Source organism: Cebus imitator, unplaced genomic scaffold (genome assembly GCF_001604975.1).
Source record: "Cebus imitator isolate Cc_AM_T3 unplaced genomic scaffold, Cebus_imitator-1.0 Scaffold994, whole genome shotgun sequence".
Taxonomy (NCBI): domain Eukaryota; kingdom Metazoa; phylum Chordata; class Mammalia; order Primates; family Cebidae; genus Cebus; species Cebus imitator.
This window is the reverse complement of record NW_016108309.1, coordinates 41,490-61,226: the sequence shown is the minus strand read 5'-3', so window position 1 is coordinate 61,226 and position 19,737 is coordinate 41,490. Positions and strand designations below refer to the sequence as shown.

The 19,737-nt window shown below is 36.5% G+C and overlaps 1 protein-coding gene across 1 annotated transcript in view; it reads right to left on the bottom strand.

The window, feature by feature from the left end:
• The window catches only part of LOC108298553 (calcium-binding mitochondrial carrier protein SCaMC-1-like), a 37,297-nt gene that overhangs the window by 4,866 nt on the left and 12,694 nt on the right, over positions 1-19,737 (bottom strand). The gene's annotated exons all lie outside the window — the stretch shown is intronic.

Below are 19,737 nucleotides of genomic sequence, written 5' to 3'. Positions count from 1 at the left end.
GGAAGTTGCGTATACAAATTCTGAGACATCACCTTAAAGATGTTTGTCTTTCCTCTACCTGAGAAATGGCAAAGGCAGGTACAACCTTTGAAGCCATGTATGGAAGATGGCAGAGCTGTACTGTTAACCCTGGACCACCTGCCCCTATCTCATTTAAGTTACTGTATTTTGGAATGTCTTTGTTACGATATCTTAGAATAAACCCTAACAAGTATAGAAATTTGTTCCTGGATGTAGGGTGCTACTATAACTAAAACCTAAAATATGTGGCACTTGCTTTATTGTTAGGAGAGGACACAGATATTACAGGCTAAGAAGGCGATGATCTTTCTGATGTTTTACAGAAATGCTTGACTGAACTGCCTCCTGGGATAACTTTGAAGGTAGACAGTGTGCTTTTTGAGCCTGAAGTTCTAGGAAAACTCATTGTAATATCTCAGTATGTTGGTTAGTGTTGTTTGTCCTTGCTGCTTTTAGGAAGATCTGTGAAACAATGCTAAAGTATTGCTCTAATTTATGCCTCAAGGGCTTCTCCAAGCCAATTTACAAGCAGAAGCTGTAGGAATGGAGCTCTGCTAAGGGAGCTTTCTTTGTCTGGATTAAAAGTCAAGAAACATGGCACTTCAGATGTGAAAGTCACCCGCTTCTGTATCCCAACTGAAGGAAATAAGATTATACTAAAAAGCTTGGCTATCTGGAAAAATCACATGTTGCTATAATAATCTCAAAGCTCACTGATCACAGATCACTATAATAGATATAATACTAATGAAAATGTTTGAAATGTTGCAAAAAATTGTCAAAATGTGACACAGACACAAGTGAGCACATATTGTTGGAAAATGGTGCTGATAGATTTGCTTAATGCAGGGTTGCCACAAACCTTCAGTATGAAAAACAGAACAGAAATCAAAAAGAAAAAACGGAAAGAAAATGCAATATCTGCAAAGCAAATAAAGCACAGCACTGTATCCTGTACCTGAAACTGAGCCGTTGCTTGTGTCTGATACCGGTTCCCCTATAAACAAACTCTTGCAGGACAAGTCCTTGGATGACCTTGACAACAAAGATCTTCCCTTTCTTGCTTGTAATGCTCAAGAATAACTGTAGAATGTGCTGGAAATGCAACATCCTGAGATACGGGAAACTGGTCAGACTAGCCTGGGCTCAGTCGCCAAGCCTCCTAAAACAGGATGTACTACAGCACTAGCCCAGCATGCCAAGTTGCCCGAGTATAAAACCTAGAGCTGAGTGCCTTTTGGAGTCCCTCAGCTGCAGTGTGATATGGGAGACATGTAGGTAAGACTCCGTGCACCCTGGATGGCCTTCCTCAGCTTTGGGGGACTGGCTCACCATGAATTCTCGGCTACTGTTGGCCCTTGCTGTCTATCTGTGAGTAATAAAATTCCTTCACTTAACTTATTGTGTGAGTGTTCTCTCTCATCGGAACCGTGCAAGTGGTAGAGTAACCAATGCATAGTGAACCTGCTTCATAACCCTGAGACAAGGCATTGGAGGCGATGCTAGAAAACACTAGCAGGGGACTGAGGATGTGTGAAAGGGAATAGTGAAAGCTGATAAAGTATGTGTTGCTAAGCATGTTGCCATGGTATGCAACTAGGGCTTAATCTTGTGAAGAACTTCTGGGAAATAATGTAGAACATAGACTTCAGAATTATCCCACCCAACTGAACAAGTGATGGGTATTAGTGAAGGCTGCGTTCAGGGGCCTTAATTCTCTATCATTTCCAGCCTGCCATTTCCAGAAACAGAACAGGCTCCAGAGGCCAAAGAAAGACCATAAGCAAATAAATTTTAGATACTGGCAGGTAAAAGTCAGGTCATCTTTCACTGATATGATAAACCCCAAGGATACATAGGTGAGTACTTATATATATGGTGTTTTACTGCATGGTAGTAATAGTGAATGGGGTAATGATAGCAAACAAGGACAGAGAAGAACAAAGCAACTAAAAGTTCAGATTCCTCTGGGATAAAAGCTTGTGTTACCCATCAAACAAAAAAGTAGCCAAAGTACCCAAAGGTGATAGCAAATTTCAAGTATAGTTTTGAGAACAGCTACAACAGTATTGGTTGTAATTCCCTCCTGTTGGGTAGAGGAAACAGCATATGAGAAGGCCTGAAATAAAAAGGACCCTGGTGTATGAACTAGAATAAGTGAAAAAAAAAAGCCAGTTTGGCTGCAAAGAAGAATGAAAATGAAGAGGGCAGAGGCCAAGTCATTTTGCACCTTGCTAGTCAATTTAAGGATTTTGGATGTTGCAATTAAGAGAAGTGAGTGACCACTGGAAGGTTTTAAGGTAGAGAGATGACATACCAGATTTAGTTTTTTAAGAGACTACTCTAGTAGCAATGTGAAAACTAGATTGTACCCTAGTATAAAGAGGGATCTTCTCAACCACAAATTCTCCCCATGAGGAAAAAGGAGAGAAGAGAATGCTAGCAGCCTTCACCACAGAGGACCTAATCATGAAGGCACCTGTAACCTTGGTTGCCAGGGATCACTGCAGTCTTTGCTGATGTGGACCTAAAGCTGATAAGATGCCTTCAGTCTATGCTACTATACTTCCCCTTTAAACAAAGCTGCCACACTCTAGCCATCCACACTCTCATACCTACCTGCAAGTAATGGTTCCCCCCCACCAAAGCCAGTCTGTAAACCCTAGAAGAGATGACTCTTCAAATGTGCAAATGCAAACAAAACGGCACAAAGAACATAGAAAAAAAATCATGAAAACTTTTTATCACCAAAACGAATACAAAAATTTTCTAGTAACTGGACCCACAGAAATGGAGATCTACAAATTGCCTGTCAAATAACCCAAAGTAATTGTTTTAAAGAAGTTCAACAAACTAGAGAAACATCTGTCATGTTGAAGACAGGTCATTTGAAATTATCTAGAAGAGAAAAAAGAAAAAAGAATGAAAAAAAGAAAGTCTATAGAATTTATGGGACACTATCAAGCAAATCAATATATACATTATGGAAGTTCCAGAAAGAGAAGAAAAATAAAAGAGAAGTAGAGAGCTTATTTAAAAAAAAATAACAGCTGAAAACTTGCCAAATCTGGAAAGGGAAATGGACATCCAGGTTCATGGAACTCTAAGATTTCCCAAACAGGATCAACCCAAAGAGGACTACAATAAGACACTTTAAGATCAAATTAAATTGCCAAGGTGAAAAACAAAGAGAATTCTGAAAGCAGCAAAAGAAAAGTGACCCATCATATATAAAGTGACCTCATAAAACTATTAGTGAATTTCTCAGCTGAAAGATGTATGTCACAGCAGAGTGTGAAATGATATAGTCAAAGCACTAAAGAAGCAAACTTTTTCAACCAATAATACTATACCTGGAAAAATTATACTTTAAAATGAGAGAGAAAATATTTCCCAAGCAAACAAAAACTGAGGGAATTTGTCAACGCTATATCTGTTGTACAAGAAATGCTTAAGGGAATTCTCCAAATTGAAAAGAAAATACGCTAAACAGCAATGCAAATACATGTATAATAATAAATCTCACTGGAAAAGGTAAATATATTGACAAATACATATTGACGTAACATTGTAATGGGGATGCACAGATTACTTTAAATGTAATATAAAAGTTAAAAGATAAAAATTTATTAGGAAAAGAAACTATCAACAGAGTAAATAAACAACCTACAGAATGGGAGAACAATTTTGCACACTATGCATTTTACAAAGGTCTAATACCTAGCATCACAAGGAACTTAAACAAATTTACAAGAAAAAAACAACCCCATAAAAAATTGGGCAAAGGACATGAACAGATAGGTCTCAAAAGAAGATATACATGCGGTCAACAAGCACATAAAAAAAATCTCAACATCATTAATCATTAGAGAAATGATCAAAACACAACAAGATACCATCACACACCAGTCAGAATAACTAGTATTAAAAAGTCAAAAAATAAAAGATACTGGCGAGATTGTGGAGAAAAAGGAACATTTATATGCTGTTGGTGGGAGTGTAAATTAGTCCAAGCATTGTGGAAGACAGTGTGGTCATTCCTCAAAGACCTAAACACAGAAATGCCATTTGACCTAGCAATCCCATTACTGGGTATATACCTAAAGGAATATAAATCATTCTGTTATGAAGACATTTGCACACATATGTTCACTGCAGCACTAAGTCACCATAGCAAAGACATGGAATCAACCTAAATCCCCATCAATGATAGACTGGATAGATATACATCATGGAATATTATGCAGCCATAAAGAAGAATGAGATAATGTCCTTTGCAGGAACATGGATGGAAATGGAGGATATTATCCTTAGGAAATTAATGCAGGAATAGAAAATCAAATACTGCATGTTCTCACTTATAAGTGGGAGCTAAATGATGAGAACACATGGAAACATAGAGGGGTCCACACACACTGGTACCTATCAGAGGGTGGAAGGTGGAAAAAGGGAGAGGGTCAGAAAAAATAACTAATGGACACTAGGCTTAATATGTAGGTGATGAAATAATCTGCAAAATAAGGCCCCATGACACACATTTACCTATGTAAGAAGCCTGCACATGTGCTCCTGAGCAGAAAAGTTCAAAAATAAAAATAAAAAATAAAAACTTTTTTTTTTTTGAGATGGAGTCTTTCCCTGTCACCTAGGCTGGAGTGCAGTGGCACAATCTTGGCTCACTGCAACCTCTGCCTCCCAGGTTCAAGTGATTCTCCTGCCTCAGCCTCCTGAGTAGCTGGGTTTACAGCACATGCCACCACGCCCAGCTAATTTTTGTATTTGTAGTAGAGATGGGGTTTCACCATGTTGGTCAGGCTGGTCTTGAACTCCTGACCTCATGATCTGCCCACCTCAGACTCCCAAAATGCTGGGATTACAGGTGTGAGCCTCCGTACCCGGCCAAAACTTTTTAAAAATTAAAAAAATTGTTAATAAAGACACAATTTATATTGTGTCTTTTTATAAAGTAGCAAATTCTGATGATAAGAACACAAAGTGAGAAAGGGAATTAAAGTGTAGAGTTTTCGTGTGCGACTGAAGTTAAGTTGTATCAATTTAAAATAGATGATTAAAATTACAAATATTTTATGCAAGTCTCAAAGTAACCACAAAAAATCTCTAATGGATACACAAAAGATTAAGTGAAAAAAATCAAAGCATATAATTGGAAAAAAAATCATAACCAAGAAAGACAGGAAGAAAAGAAAACAGCAGCAAAACAGACATTAAACAATTAATAAGATGGCAATAGTAAGTTTTCACCTATTAATAATTACTTTAAAGGTAAATGCATTAAACTCACCAATCAAGAAACATAGAGTGGCTGAATGGATACAAGAGACCCATTATATATATGTATATATATTTTTTATTTTTAAAAAATAACAGCTGAAAACTTGCCAAATCTAGAAGGAGAAATGGATATCCAGGTTCATGAAACTCTAAGATTTCCCTTAGAAAATCTTACATATATATATACATATGCTGGGTTTTTTTTTTTTTTTCATTTTTTTTGAGATAAGGTTGTCTTGCTCTGTCATGCAAGCAAGAGTGCAGTGGCGTACTCATAGATCACTGCAGCCTGGAACTCCTGGGCTCAAGTGATCCTCTTGCCTCAGCCTCCTGAGTAGCTAAGAATATAGGAAGAGCTATTTTTTTTCTTTTCATAGAGTTGGGGGTCTCACTATATTGTTCAGTCTGGTCCAGAACTCCTGGCCTCAAGTGATCCTCCTGCCTTGGTCTCCAAAAGCAATGAGATTACAGGTGTGAGCCACCATGTCTGACCTCACTTTATATTTAAAGACACATATGGGGTGAAAGTAAAGGTATAGAAAAAGATAGTTCATGCAAAAAGTAACCAAAAGAAAGCATGCAGGGCTATACTTAGACAAAAGAGACATCTCCAAAGATAAAGAAGGATATTATATAATGATAAAAGAGGTGATTGAACAGAAAGATATAACAAATAAAAATATATATGAACTCAACATCAGAGTTCCTAAATATATAAAGTAAATATTGACAAAACTGAAGGGAAAGATAGCAACACAGTAATAGTAGGGAACTTTAATACCCCACTTTCAATCATGGATAGAATTCCCAGACAGAGTATCAATAAAGAAACAGGTGACTTGAACAACAGGTAAACAAAATGAACCTAACAACTATATATAGAACTTACCACCCAACAGCACCAGCAGAATACCCATTCTTCTCAACATACATGAAATATTCTCCAGTACAGACCACATGTTAGGTTACAAAACAAGTCTTAACAAATTTAAGAAGACTGAAGTCAGTCCAAGTATCTTTTATGACCACAATGGAATAAAACTGGAAAACAATAAACAAGAAAATGAAAAAATTGACAAAAATGTATGCATATTAATTGACATACACTTGAACAACTAATAACTTTTTCAAAACCAATTTAAATCCTAATTTCTTTTTTTATTTTTGAGACAGAGTTTCAATCTTGTCACCCAGGCTAGGGTGCAGTGGTGCAATCTCGGTTCACTGCAACCTCTGCCTTCCAAGTTCAAGCGATTCTCCTGCCTCAGCCTCCCCAGTAGCTGGGATTACAAGTGCCTGCCACCATGCCCAGCTAATTTTTTGTATTTTTAGTAGAGACAGGTTTTGCCATGTTGGGCAGGCTGGTCTCAAACTCCTGACCTCAGGTGATCTGCCCGCCTTGGCCTCCCAAAGTGCTGGGATTATAGGCATGAGCTGCCATGCCGGACCAAAGCCCAATTTCTAAAATGAAACCAAAAGATAATTTTAAGCACATCTTGAAACAAATTGAAAAGAAATGAGATATCAAACCTTATAGGTTGCAGCACAAGTAGTACTAAGAGGGAATTTTATAGCAATATATGCCTGGATTAAAAAAAAAAAAGAAAAGGAAGATTTCAAGCAATCAACCTAATTTTATACTTGAAGAAAAACAAACTAATCCCCAAATTAACATAAAGAAGAAACTCACAGGGATTAGATAGTAGAGCTAAATCAAGTAGAGAATAGAAAGACAATAAAAGAAATTAACAAAGATGAATTGTTTTTTTTTTTCTTGAAGATAAACAAAACTGACAAAACCATAGCTCGACTAAAGGAAAAAAAAAGAGAAGGCTTAAATAACCAAAATTAGAAATAGGCCAGGCATGGTGGCTCACACCTGTAATTCTAGCACTTCGGGAGACCAAGATGGGCAGAACACCCGAGGTCACCAGTTTTGAGACCAGCCTGGCCAACATGGTGAAATCCCGTCTTTATTACAAAAAAAATTAGCTAGGTGTGGGGGGCGGGCACCTGTAATCCCAGTTGCTCAGGAGGCTGAGGCTGGAGAATTGCTTGACCCTGGGAGGAAGAGGTTGCAGTGAGTGGAGATCACACCATTGCACTCCTACCTGGGTGACAGAGCAAGACTCCATCTCAAAAAATAAAATAAAATTAGAAATAAAAAGGAGTATTATGTTACAAAAATAAGGATTATAAGAGACTGATAAGGGTTATAAGAATTATATGCCAACAGATTGAATAACTTGAGAAAAACTGATGTATTCCTAGGAAAATACAATCTACAAAAATCTGAATGAAGAAGAAATAGAAAGCCTGAACATACCAATAACACAAAGGAGATTGAATGAATAATCAAAAACTTTCCAACAAAGAAAAGCCAAGGACCAGATGACTTCATGGACGACTTCTACCAAACAGTCAAAGAATTAATGCCAATCTGTCTCAAACACTTCCAAAAAGTGGAAGAAGAGGGAACACTCCCACATTTTTTATGAGGACAGCATCATGCTAATATCAATCCAAACAAAGATAACAAAAAAAAAAAAATGAAAGAAAACTACAAGCCAATATCCCTAATGAACACAGATACAAAAAAAATCCTTCATAAAGTACTAGCAAACTGAATTCAATAGCACATTAAAAGGATCACACACTATGACCAAGTGGGATTTATCCCTGGGTTGCACAGATGGTTCAGTATACTCAAATCAATTAATGTGATAAACACAATAAGAAAATGAAAGAAAAAAGACATGTAATTATCTTAATAGGTGCAGAAAGAGCATTTGACAAAATTCAACATCCATTTATAATTAAAATGCTCAACAAAATAGCCATAGAGGGAACTTACCTCAACACAATAAAGTCCATATATTAAAAGTCCACAGCTAACATCCTAATCAGTGGGAAAAAAAAATAGAAAGCTTTCCCTCTAACATCCAGTATAAGGCAAAGATGCCCACTCTTACCACTTCAACATAGTATTGAAATCTAATTGAAGCAATTAGACAAAAATAAGAAAAGACATAAATAAAGAAGTAAAATGATCTCTGTTTTTGATGACATGGTCATATATGCATAAAATTCTAAAGACTCATCTCCCCAAAAATGTTATAACAAACAATTCAGTAAATTTTCAGGACAGAAAAATCAACATACAAAAATTCACTAGTGTTTCTGCACACAAACAATTAACTATCTAGAAAGGAAATTAAGAAAATCATAATCTTTAATCTTTTATGCCATTCACAATAGCACAAAAGATTAAAATATATAGAAATATACTTAAACAAAGAGGTTAAAGTCTTATAAACCGAAAATTATAAAACATTGTTGAAGGAATTAAAGAAGATACAGATAAATAGAAAGACATCCATGTCCATGGATTGAAAGAATTAACATTGGTCAAATGTCCATACTACTCAAAGCTATCTACTAATTCATCATAATCCCAATAAAAATTCCAATGTTATTCCTTCCATCGCAATAAAAAAATTCTAAAATTCATATAAAACCACAAAAGACCCTGAATAAACAAATCAATCTTGAGAAAGAGAAACAAAGCTGGGAGCATAACCACTTTCCAATTTCAAAACATATTAATTATAAAGCTATACTAAGCAAAACAGGATGGTAATAAACACAGACAACTATACCAGTAGAACAAAAGAGAAAGCCTAGAAATAAACCCACTTATCTACAGTCAACTGATCTTTGACAAGATGCCAAGAACACTCAATGGAGAAAGGATAGTCTCTTCAATAAATAGTATTGGAAAAATTGGATATTTACATGTAGAAGAAAGAGACCCTTGTCTCACTCCATATACAAAAAAACAACTAAAAATAGAATAAAAACTTAAACATCAAGCCTAAAACAATACAAACTACTAGAAGAAAACATAGGAGAGAAGCTTCTTGACATTGATCTGGGCGATGATTTTTCAGATATGAAAAGCCCAGGTAGCAAAAGCAAACATAAACAAGAGTGGTTACCTCAAACTAAATAGCTTATGCTATTTAGGAAATAAGTGAAAGGAAAAGGAAATAAGTGGCATAGTGAAAAGGCAAACTATAGAATGAGAGAAAATATTTTCAAATCATATATTTGATAAGGGTTTAGTATGCAATATCGATAAGGAACTCATACAATCAATAGCAAAAGAAACAAATAACCTGATTGTAAAATGAACAAAGAACTTGAATAAACATTTCTTCAAAAAAGACATACAAATGACCAGCAGATATATGAAAAGCTGCTCAACATCACTACTTGATTCTGGATATTGGCCCTTTGTCACATGGGTAAATTGCAAAAATTTTTTCCCATTCTGTTGGTTGCTGGTTCACTCTAATGATTGTTTCTTTTGCTGTACAGAAGCTCTAGAGTTTAATTAGATCCCATTTGTCTATTTTGGCTTTTGTTGCCAATGCTTTTGGTGTATTAGTCATGAAGTCCTTGCCTATGTCTATGTCCTGAATGGTTTTGCCTAGATTTTCTTCTAGGGTTTTTATGGTGTTAGGTCTTACGTTTAAGTCTTTAATCCATCTGGAGTTAATTTTAGTGTAAGGTGTCAGGAAGGGGTCCCGTTTCTGCTTTCTAAACATGGCTAGCCAGTTTTCCCAACACCGTTTATTAACACCAAGCATGGAATTCTAATTGTGTATTGCCAATTAAATGTGTCATTTCAAGTAATTTATCCTCTCTTGCCTCAATTTTTACATCTATAAAATGATGACACTAGGTTCCTTACTTAGTAACACTCAGTGATATGCTGGCACTATTCTGGGAATGATGCTATGGTCCCTATTCTAAAGCAGCATACTATTTTTCTGGAAGACATGGTTTAAAACATGGGTTTCAAAAGAAAGAACACAAACTGGTTAAGTGGAAGAGACTGCTGGTGGTATCCCAAGAATTGATTTTCCTTTTTTCCTAAGAAATAAAAATTTACAGTTGTGCATATTGTTTCCCAGCTAAAGACTATATACATAGATTCCCTTTCAACTAGATGTGTTCATGTGTCCAAGTTTTGGTTGATAATATATAAGCACAAGTATTGTATGTCACTTTGGGGAAGTGTCCTGCATGGAAGGGGACATGCCCTTCTTTGCTTCTTCCCCTAGTTGTTGCCTGAAACTTAGATGTCATTGCTGGAGTTCCATCTAAGACTCATGGAGACAAGGACCATACCCTACAGATGATACATAGTGAGCTGGTTGCAAGTGAGTTTCTTTTCACCTTCAAGGCACTTCCATGCCAGTTCTGAATTCTCTGTCCTCAGACTTTGGGAGAAAGAAATAAATTTCTATCTTACTTAAGTCACTATTATTTGGGGTTTTCTGTCACATGCATCTGAACCTGATTCTAGTTTACATAAGTGGCACAGCCAATAAGCATACTAGGGCAGAAAGAGCAGACACCGAAGTAGGTTACTTCTCAGGAAGGGAAAGACTTCAGTTCTTGAAATAATTTAGATACGTTAGAAGGGGAAAAACGGTAACTCAATGAGAAAGAAAGTGTGAGCAAAATCAAGGAGACAGGAAAAGCACAACTTGTTAAGGTATAATAAAAAGGTTCTTTTAATTGAAAAGAAGTATTTGTCAAGCAGCAGTACTGGACATGTTAAGTAGGGATAAATTATGGAAAGATCTAAAGCTGGGAGAAGAACTTTATATGGGGTCCAAGAAGTAAAATACAATCTCTATTACAACTTAAAATATTAGAACTTATTTTACCTCACCCCACACAACACTCCTCCCATGATAAGGTGCTCTGATACGGGTCAAGGAAAGAAATTGAGTCCTCAAGAAAAATCTAGGGAAGTGGAAAATGGTTAACCAGAGAAGGTAGGGTTTCTAGACAGCGAGGAAACAAATGAGATTATATTAATAAATAAAATTGGGCAGGAGCAACTTCTGTTTTTTCATCATATGTGGCATTCCTTTCATTCTTTTTGCCCCCACAAGGTGGTGTGCCCTTGAAAAGGCTAGCAGTAACCAGGATGGGTCCTAAGGGAGCAGAAGTATGAAATGAGCCACTTAAGTCTGCTTCTAGTCAAGTCTGACACTAAACAGAGAAAAGGATGTCTTTTGTTGCTGATTTGTGATCCACTCCAGCTCATCAGGGTTGAAGACAAGAAAGAAATTTGAAGCCGAAGTCCTGTTCGTAATAAACAGTGCATTTAACTGGAGTGTCCTTTATGCCACATATGTGTCACCATAAATAGTGAGGATGACATACTGATGATTTAGGGTCCAGGCCATTTTCTTCCATCTGTGCCTTACCTTACAAATAACAGCACATATATTCCTAGTAACAATCATGAATACACAAACTGCTATGCTTCTATAAAGCATAACTTTACAACATAGTTTTTTTTAAGCCAAAATAAAATTATGTATTTTGTTTGCTTATCTGCTACTTACATTTATTCATGATATTTTATTTGTTTTTTTTATTGTACTTTAGGTTCTGGGGTACATGTGCAGGGTACATGCAGGATTGTTGCTTAGGTACATACATGGCAAGGTGGTTTGCAGCCTCCATCCCCCCATCACCTATATCTAGCATTTCTCCCCATGTTATCTCTCCCCAACCTCCCCACCCCTGCTGTTCCTCTCCTAGCACCCCCAACAGACCCCAGTGTGTGATGCTCCCATCCCTGTGTCCATGTGTTCTCATTGTTCAACACCCGCCTATAAGTGAGAACGTGCAGTGTTTGATTTTATGTTTTTGTGTCAATTTGCTAAGAATGATGGTTTCCAGGTTCATCCATGTCCCTACAAAGGACACGACTCATCATTTTTTTTAATGGCTGCATAGTATTCCATAATGTATATGTGCCACATTTTCCTTGTCCAGCCTATCATCATATTTTTTGTTTTTCTTAAAGAAACAGGGTCTCACTCTGTCACTCAGTGTGGAGAACAGCCACACAATCACAGCCCACTGTAGCCTCAAACTCCTAGGCCCAAGCAATCCTTTCGCCTCAGCCTCCCAAGTAGCTGGGAATATAAGAGTGTGCCTCCACACCTGCTAAATTTTTTTATTTTTAGTTTTTGTAGGGAAAGGATCTCACTATGTTGCGTAGGCTGGTCTCAAATTCCTGGGCCCACATGATCCTCTCACCTCCCAAAGTGCTGCGATTATAGATGTGAGCCACTAAATTGATATTTGCATTTAGATAAACACTTCTTAAATTTCAGCATCTAATTTTGATAGAATATAAGGTCTAGAAGGCCAGAGACAGTGTCTTGTTCTTTCATGTATTCCCATACATAAGACCTAGCTAGCACATGGTAGGCACACAATAAATATTTAAATTTATGAAACTGCCAGAGTTCAAAACCTATTGAAAACAGGATTTTATAGATCTACATGCTGCCTCATATCCCTTTAGATTCATGACTAATGACTTCAACTGGACCTTTGCTGCCAGCGGTCTTACTTTTTTCTTAATCCATTTGCTCTCCCACTCTCCTGGAAGACTATTTCACACCTTCTGTTTCCTCAAACATCCAAATATGTCCTTGCTCCTCATTTCACAGAAGAAATTGAAGCACTAGGAAAAATGCTTCTCCAAACCTCCTACAACTGTGTCCACACGGTAGCCCTTCTCCTGTAACCATGGACGAAATGCCTCACCAAGGCCAAACCTTTCCATGAGCATTAGCTCCCATCTCCTCTCACCCGCTTAAAGATCCAAGGACAATCCCCTACCAACACTCCCCTCCTTTCCTGTATTATCACTTGTACTCACTCCAGTGGATTATTCCCCTAAGCACACAAATGTTGCTTCTTCCATTTCTAGAATGGAACATTCTCATAATCCCATACTTCCTCCAGTTACCACTGCATTTCCCTTCTCCTCTTCACAGTAAAACTCCTTGAAAGAATTACCAATTTCTATATCCAATTTCTATCCTGTTTTCCCCATAGCCATTGTCACCACCTGACATACCACATATTTCACTTGTTTAGCTATTGTCTCCTCCTACCTGTATTCTAATATAAATCTGACAAAGGAAGTTGGGTTTTGGGTGGTTGGATGGTTGATTGGTTTCCTGTTTTATTTGCTATGACATCTCCATCATCTAGAAGATAATCTGAACACACTAGGTATTCAAGAAAAATTTGTTAATAAAAGAAATACTTGCTGAATGAGTAAGCCAGTCCCCATTTAAGTCAGAGATGTATATTTTTAAGATGTGCATGCATTACAACTAAGTCCAGAGTCCACTCATCTATCTATTTGATGTTCAACTGTTTGGGTTAGAAAAGGGTATGATCATTCTTTAATATTTTCTTAAAATATTGAGCTTCTAGTGACTTTATAAACAAGAGTCTACAAAATAAGCACTTTAATCCTATATGCTATAAAAATGTTTAAAGAAAGGAGAATTACTACAAGATTTTGCAGTGAAGATAGAAAATTTGAGAAGCACACAGAGCACTTTTGGACTCATGTGAGACTAATATCTTATAATATTTGAAAATAGATATGTCTCATCTCAAAGTGAATAATCTAAATGAGATCAACGAATTTTAAAATTCAATGCAGTTTTTATCTGTTAATCACTTAGCTAAAGATGTTGGTCCAGTATTAATTAACAAATGAACTGAAATTTCTGTAAGATTTTCAAATTGTGCAAAGAAAAAATCAATGATGAAATGTTTTTTGAAGCCTTCCTACACTGTCACACTGACATTAAAAGATCTACTAATAGACTTCAGTTATCATAATATAGAGTAATTCATGGAACTTCTCTTATAAAGAATAGCAATATAAAAACACAAAAAATCAACTCAGAATAAACAGTCATTAGTGTTTACATTGAAAACTGCTGCTTGTGCACACTCCGATTTTCTCTTTCATGAAAGTCTGAATTTTTGGAATTAAATTTAAAATCTGATTTTTGTTTAAAATTCCACACACAAAAATGTTTTTACCTGTTCATAGGCCCCAACCTTGAGTGCCGTCTCTGGTGCAATTTTTAAAACATTTACACCATTTCCTCGCCAAAGGGAAAAAATTCCTCCTTCTTTTACTAACTGCTCAAAACCAGTAATCAATCTCATTTTCCTTGACTTTAAACTGTGAACCTATAAATAAATAGCACATTTATTTGTTTTTCAATTCATTTTACTGGCTTTATGGCATTGGTATTGCTATTACTAATAAAAATAAACATACATATATGCATAAATTCATGATTTTCAACATCATTTTAATTACCCTCAGAGACATCTAAAACTGATATATTAATGTTTTCTTGTCCCAAAATATATACTTCAAATAATCTGACACATAAAAGAAAAAAATGACAATTTAAAGAAAGCAGAAATAAGTTAATTACCAGGGAATTTTAGCATAAATAAGATGCGTTGATGATACAAATATATTAGAATATTGTTAAAGAGTGCATTGAAATATGCAATGAATAAAGGATAGGTGAAAATACATCAATCTTTCAACAGTGGATATTCCTGGGTGGCAAGGTGTTATGGGTTAACATGTGTCTCCGAAATTTCATATGTTGAAATCCTAACCCTCATTCCTTCAGAATGTGACCTAGAGATAGGGTCTTTTTGAGTTGTTAAAGTGACATCATTAGAGAGTGCCCTGCTCTGACTGGAATCCTTATGAAAGGAAATCAGACACAGAGACAGGACACACACAGAGAGGAGATGAGGTGAAGAGACAGAGAAGCCTGCCTTCTGCAAGCCAAGGAAAGAGACCTGGAACAGATTATCTCTCATGCCCCTCAAAAGGAACCAACCCTGCCAACAACTTGATTTTCGACTGCTAGCCTCCAGAACCAAGACAATAAGTTTCTGTTATTTAAGCCAGTCAGTTTACAGAACTTTGTTATAGATAGCATCCCTGACAACCTCATACATGAGGAGTACAGGTCATTTTAATGTCTTGCTTTATACTTTTCTGGGTTTTTTGATTTTTCTAGTGTTTTATCTTATAATAAGAAAAAATGCTATTTTTAAGAAAGTAAAGGGCCCCACTGGCTGGGTGTGGTGGCTCATGCCTGTAATCCTAGCACTTTGGGAGGCCAGGGCAGGTGGGTCACGACATCAGGAGATTGAGACCATCCTGGCTAACATGGTGAAACCCCATCTCCACTAAAAACACAAAAAAATTAGCCAGGCATAATGGCACACACCTGTAGTCCTAGCTACTTGGGAGGCTAAGCCAGGAGAATTGCTTGAACCCTGGAAGCAGGGGTTGCAGTGATCCGAGATCATGCCACTGCACTCCAGCCTGGGCTACAGAGCAGGACTCTGTCTCAAAATAAATAAAATAAAATAAAATGCCCTCCTGTCTATAAAATAAGAGAAAAATAATGGAAGAACAAGGCAAAATGAACATTCTCTTCTGTGCGTAGAACAAATTTAGAAAATAATTTAGTGATATATTTATAGCCTTAAAAATGTTCATATCATTACTTACCCTAGAAATTCTTTAAACAAATAAATATGATAAAGATTAATAAACGGTGTTCATCATAAAATTATGAATACTTGCTTTTAAAAAGTAGGATTGAAAACCACCTACATGTCTACGGAGCAGAAAAAGTGATTAAAGTAAGTATCAGAAATTCCAACCAGGGCTCTCTAACTGTTAAGTCTCTGCTCATGAACCATATTAAACTACTTCTGAGCACACACATATGTCTTCCTCTGTTTCATAGAATTATTTTCCAGCTATGTGAAGCTCACACAATAATACCTCTGTCAACAGAGTAGGCAAGTTCTAACGGACTAATTTCACTGTCAAATATAAGTATAAATGAAAGCCATGAGACCCAACCCAGAACAGCATAAACAGACAGCGACTCCTTCTGGCTTTCCCTTCCTTCCTTTACTTCTCATTATAGTACTCTCCCCACCCCACTTCTAACTCACTTGTATCTATCATCTTCTCTCCTCTTTATTCCCCAATTCTTCTCTATTTCTCTTTTCATTTTTATGTTTCTGTCTCCCATCCTCTTCCTACTCTTCTCTCTCTACCTCCCTTACTCCTTTCTCTTTTTTTACTTTATTCAGATCCTCCATTTGCTCCCTCCTTAATCCACTGACTCGTTTCCATCGCCTCAGAGAACTTATTTCCCCTACCCTGTGTCCTTACAATAGCGACAAATATAATTTACTATCTTGCACATGGTGATTATGTGCAATTAAGCAACTGTTACTATTTTCAACATTATCATCACCATCATCATCATCACATAAATATGTTGTTTGTATCTCTATAAGGTCCTGAAGTATAAGAAATACGCCTTTTCATCTTTGTGTTTCTAGCACCTAGCATCTGGTGGGCACACAGCCAACACATTGTCTTTATTTTCCTCTTGGTCCCCTTCCCATCTTTCTCATCTCCCTATATGTCTGTCTCTGTAGGTAGCACTGTATCATGTCTGTATCTTTCTCCTTTAAATTTCATTATTTAATTTTCTGACTGGCCCAGTTACTGAGGAAGCTGAGTTTTATATTTCCACCACAGTACAGAATGTACAACTCCTGCTCTTATCTAAGGACTAACTGAATTGAGTCACCTATCTGAAAAGAATATAGATTACACATGGAATCAAACATGTGCAAGGGTGGTGGGCTGTGTGTCTTACCATCTAATGCCATTCGAAGTATGTTCCCTACACTTAACCCATTTAATTAAAGGTCTATCTCCATGGGATGCATTAACCAGAATCTTACCATGTATTTATGTAAAAAATATTAGGCATGGGGGAAACAGTATTTACTCCCACTTGGTGCTCCCACAGTACTATGTGTATCATCTGTCTGGGTAGGTAGCAGTTATAACATTCTATTGTTACCTGTCTAACTATTTTCCCAGGTAGCTTGTAAATTCTCTAAGGACAAAAACTATGTCTAACATTTTCCTATAATCCCTAGTGCCTATTAAAGCAACCAGTACATAATTGGCCCTAAATAAATATATGTGGAATGAATGAATGAATGAAACCACCCTCCCCCAAAAGATACCCTTCTAACAGCCTATATTTTCAAAAAATGATACATTTATATAAGTTTAATTCTTAATTTAGATAAACCATTTTTCAGAATGAGGCAATAGTATAAACGAAATAGTTCTTAAAGATGTGATATTAAAGTTATTATACAATTCACATTGCATAATAACTGTTCATAATCCATTACTAAAATGTCACCAACATTACTAAAAAGCAAAAGATGGTAAAACACCCACATATGTAAATTGAATTTGAAATTTAAGTTCATTAGGTTGTAGACTATTAGTTTTTATATCCTTGTAGAGAAAGTATTCAGCAAATACAGAATTTTAATTGTGGATTCTACTTGTGATCATTAACACATTAAGCCATGCACTATTTTATAACTATTATTGACAATTGCTTATTCATTGAAATAAATGTAATTAAACAAAATATAATCTTAAATTCTAAGCAACTTATTTTCTGTCTCTTGGAAATATTCTTAGTAATTAAATGGTAGAATAGAACCATGCTATTATGTTGGTGCGAGGGTTAGAGACAACCAATAAAAAGTCTAATGGTGTCTTCTCATTTCTTTCATGAATTTAGTTTTGTTTTTGAAAACATTCTAATAGAGTGGTTCTATTATTATTTAAAATAAAAATTATTTTGAATACGCAGCATCTTCTGAATTTTTAATGTTGAAATTAGCATTTACATTTTCAGAAAAATGTAAAATTTTAATGACAAGTATCGTAAGATGTGTCAAAACAGTTTTTTAAACTTTTTTGAAAGCTGCCAAAGATTTTTCAAGTTACTTTAACTCTTAAAGGGTAGGTAAGGCGAGCAAAAAACCTGCATCATGACTTTCAAGCGGTCTAAAGGTGCCGTGCATGTCCGTGCAACCGCGCTAGCTATTCCTGCTGACACCAAACGCTTCCACCATTCTCCAGACTGCTTTTCTTGTTCAGTAAATTCATCTGGAATAGTTACACTCTCTCCTATGTCAATTAACTGATAAATAGAAAGAATAATTAGACAATAAAGAAAAGTGTAAACACTTGATAAATTATAAGAATAGCTTTCTACAAGGACCAAGGATACCTTTTAGCAAGGACCAAAAATCGAAAGATTTTTTCGGGTCACTTCCTGTTACTGAAGATCAACAATTTTATTAGCACCTCTACTACATCAAATGATTTTTAATTATGCATTTACATACAGATTTAATGTAAAATCAATTAAATTAAAACAATTAGTAATTTAAAATTCTTAAACTATTTAGGTAATTTGTTCCATAAAAAATGTAAATCCTGAGTACAGAGATTCCATCCCAGCCACTTCTCACAGTGTCTGCCACATACTAGTCAAGGAATAAATAATAAATATTCCTTGCTTTGTTTCAAATTCTCTCAAACTCCTTCAATCTCTTAATCCTAAATCAAAATTCAAGCGTAGAATCTTAGAAGCTTTGATTAAATTTCCTTATTATTTGCATTGACTCTTTCTTTAAATGTCAGTCTCCAACCCCTTTTGCATTTTACTTTATTTTCGATGATCATACTTGCTTTTGCCAAGATGATAGATTTCTTCTAAATATTGAGGCAATGTGGTTTACTGCAGAAGTTAGTTTCTGCCTTCTAGGAATTTACAGAAATTATAGGGGCCGGGCGCGGTGGCTCACGCCTGTAATCCCAGCACTTTGGGAGGCTGAGGCGGGTGGATCACGAGGTCAAGAGATCGAGACCATCCTGGGCAACATGGTGAAACCCTGTCTCTACTAAAAATACAAAAAATCAGCTGGGCATGGTGGCGCATGCCTGTAATCCCAGCTACTCAGGAGGCTGAGGCAGGAGAATTGCCTGAACCCAGGAGGCGGAGGTTACGGTGAGCCGAGATCGTGCCATTGTACTCCAGCCTGGGTAACAAGAGCGAAACTCCTTCTCCAAAACAAAAAAAAAGAAATTATAATAAAGAGAAAATAAGTACAATAACAAGGGTAGCAAATAAAGGTGTCTTAAGAAGACAGTATAGAGGCTCGAGGCAGAGCAAGAAGGCAGAATAGAAGACTCGACCCAACATCCCCCACAATGACACCAATTTAACAACTATCTACCCAGATAAAACACCTTCATGAGAACCAAAAATCAGATGAGCCCTCATAGTACCTGGTTTTAGCTTCGTATCACTGAAAGAGGCACAGAAGAGATAGAAAAAACAGCCTTAAACAGTGATTGCTGGCACCATCCCTCCTGCAGCCCCCCAACAGTGGTGGCAAGGTACGGAGAGTGTCTCTGGGTATTGGGGATGGGAAGCACAGCAATTGTGAGGCATTAAACTCAGTGCTGTCCTGTTAAAGCAGAAAGGAAAAGTGGACTGAACTCAGCAGACAGCTACCCATGGAGGGAATAAAATGTGTGTGTGTGTGTGTGTG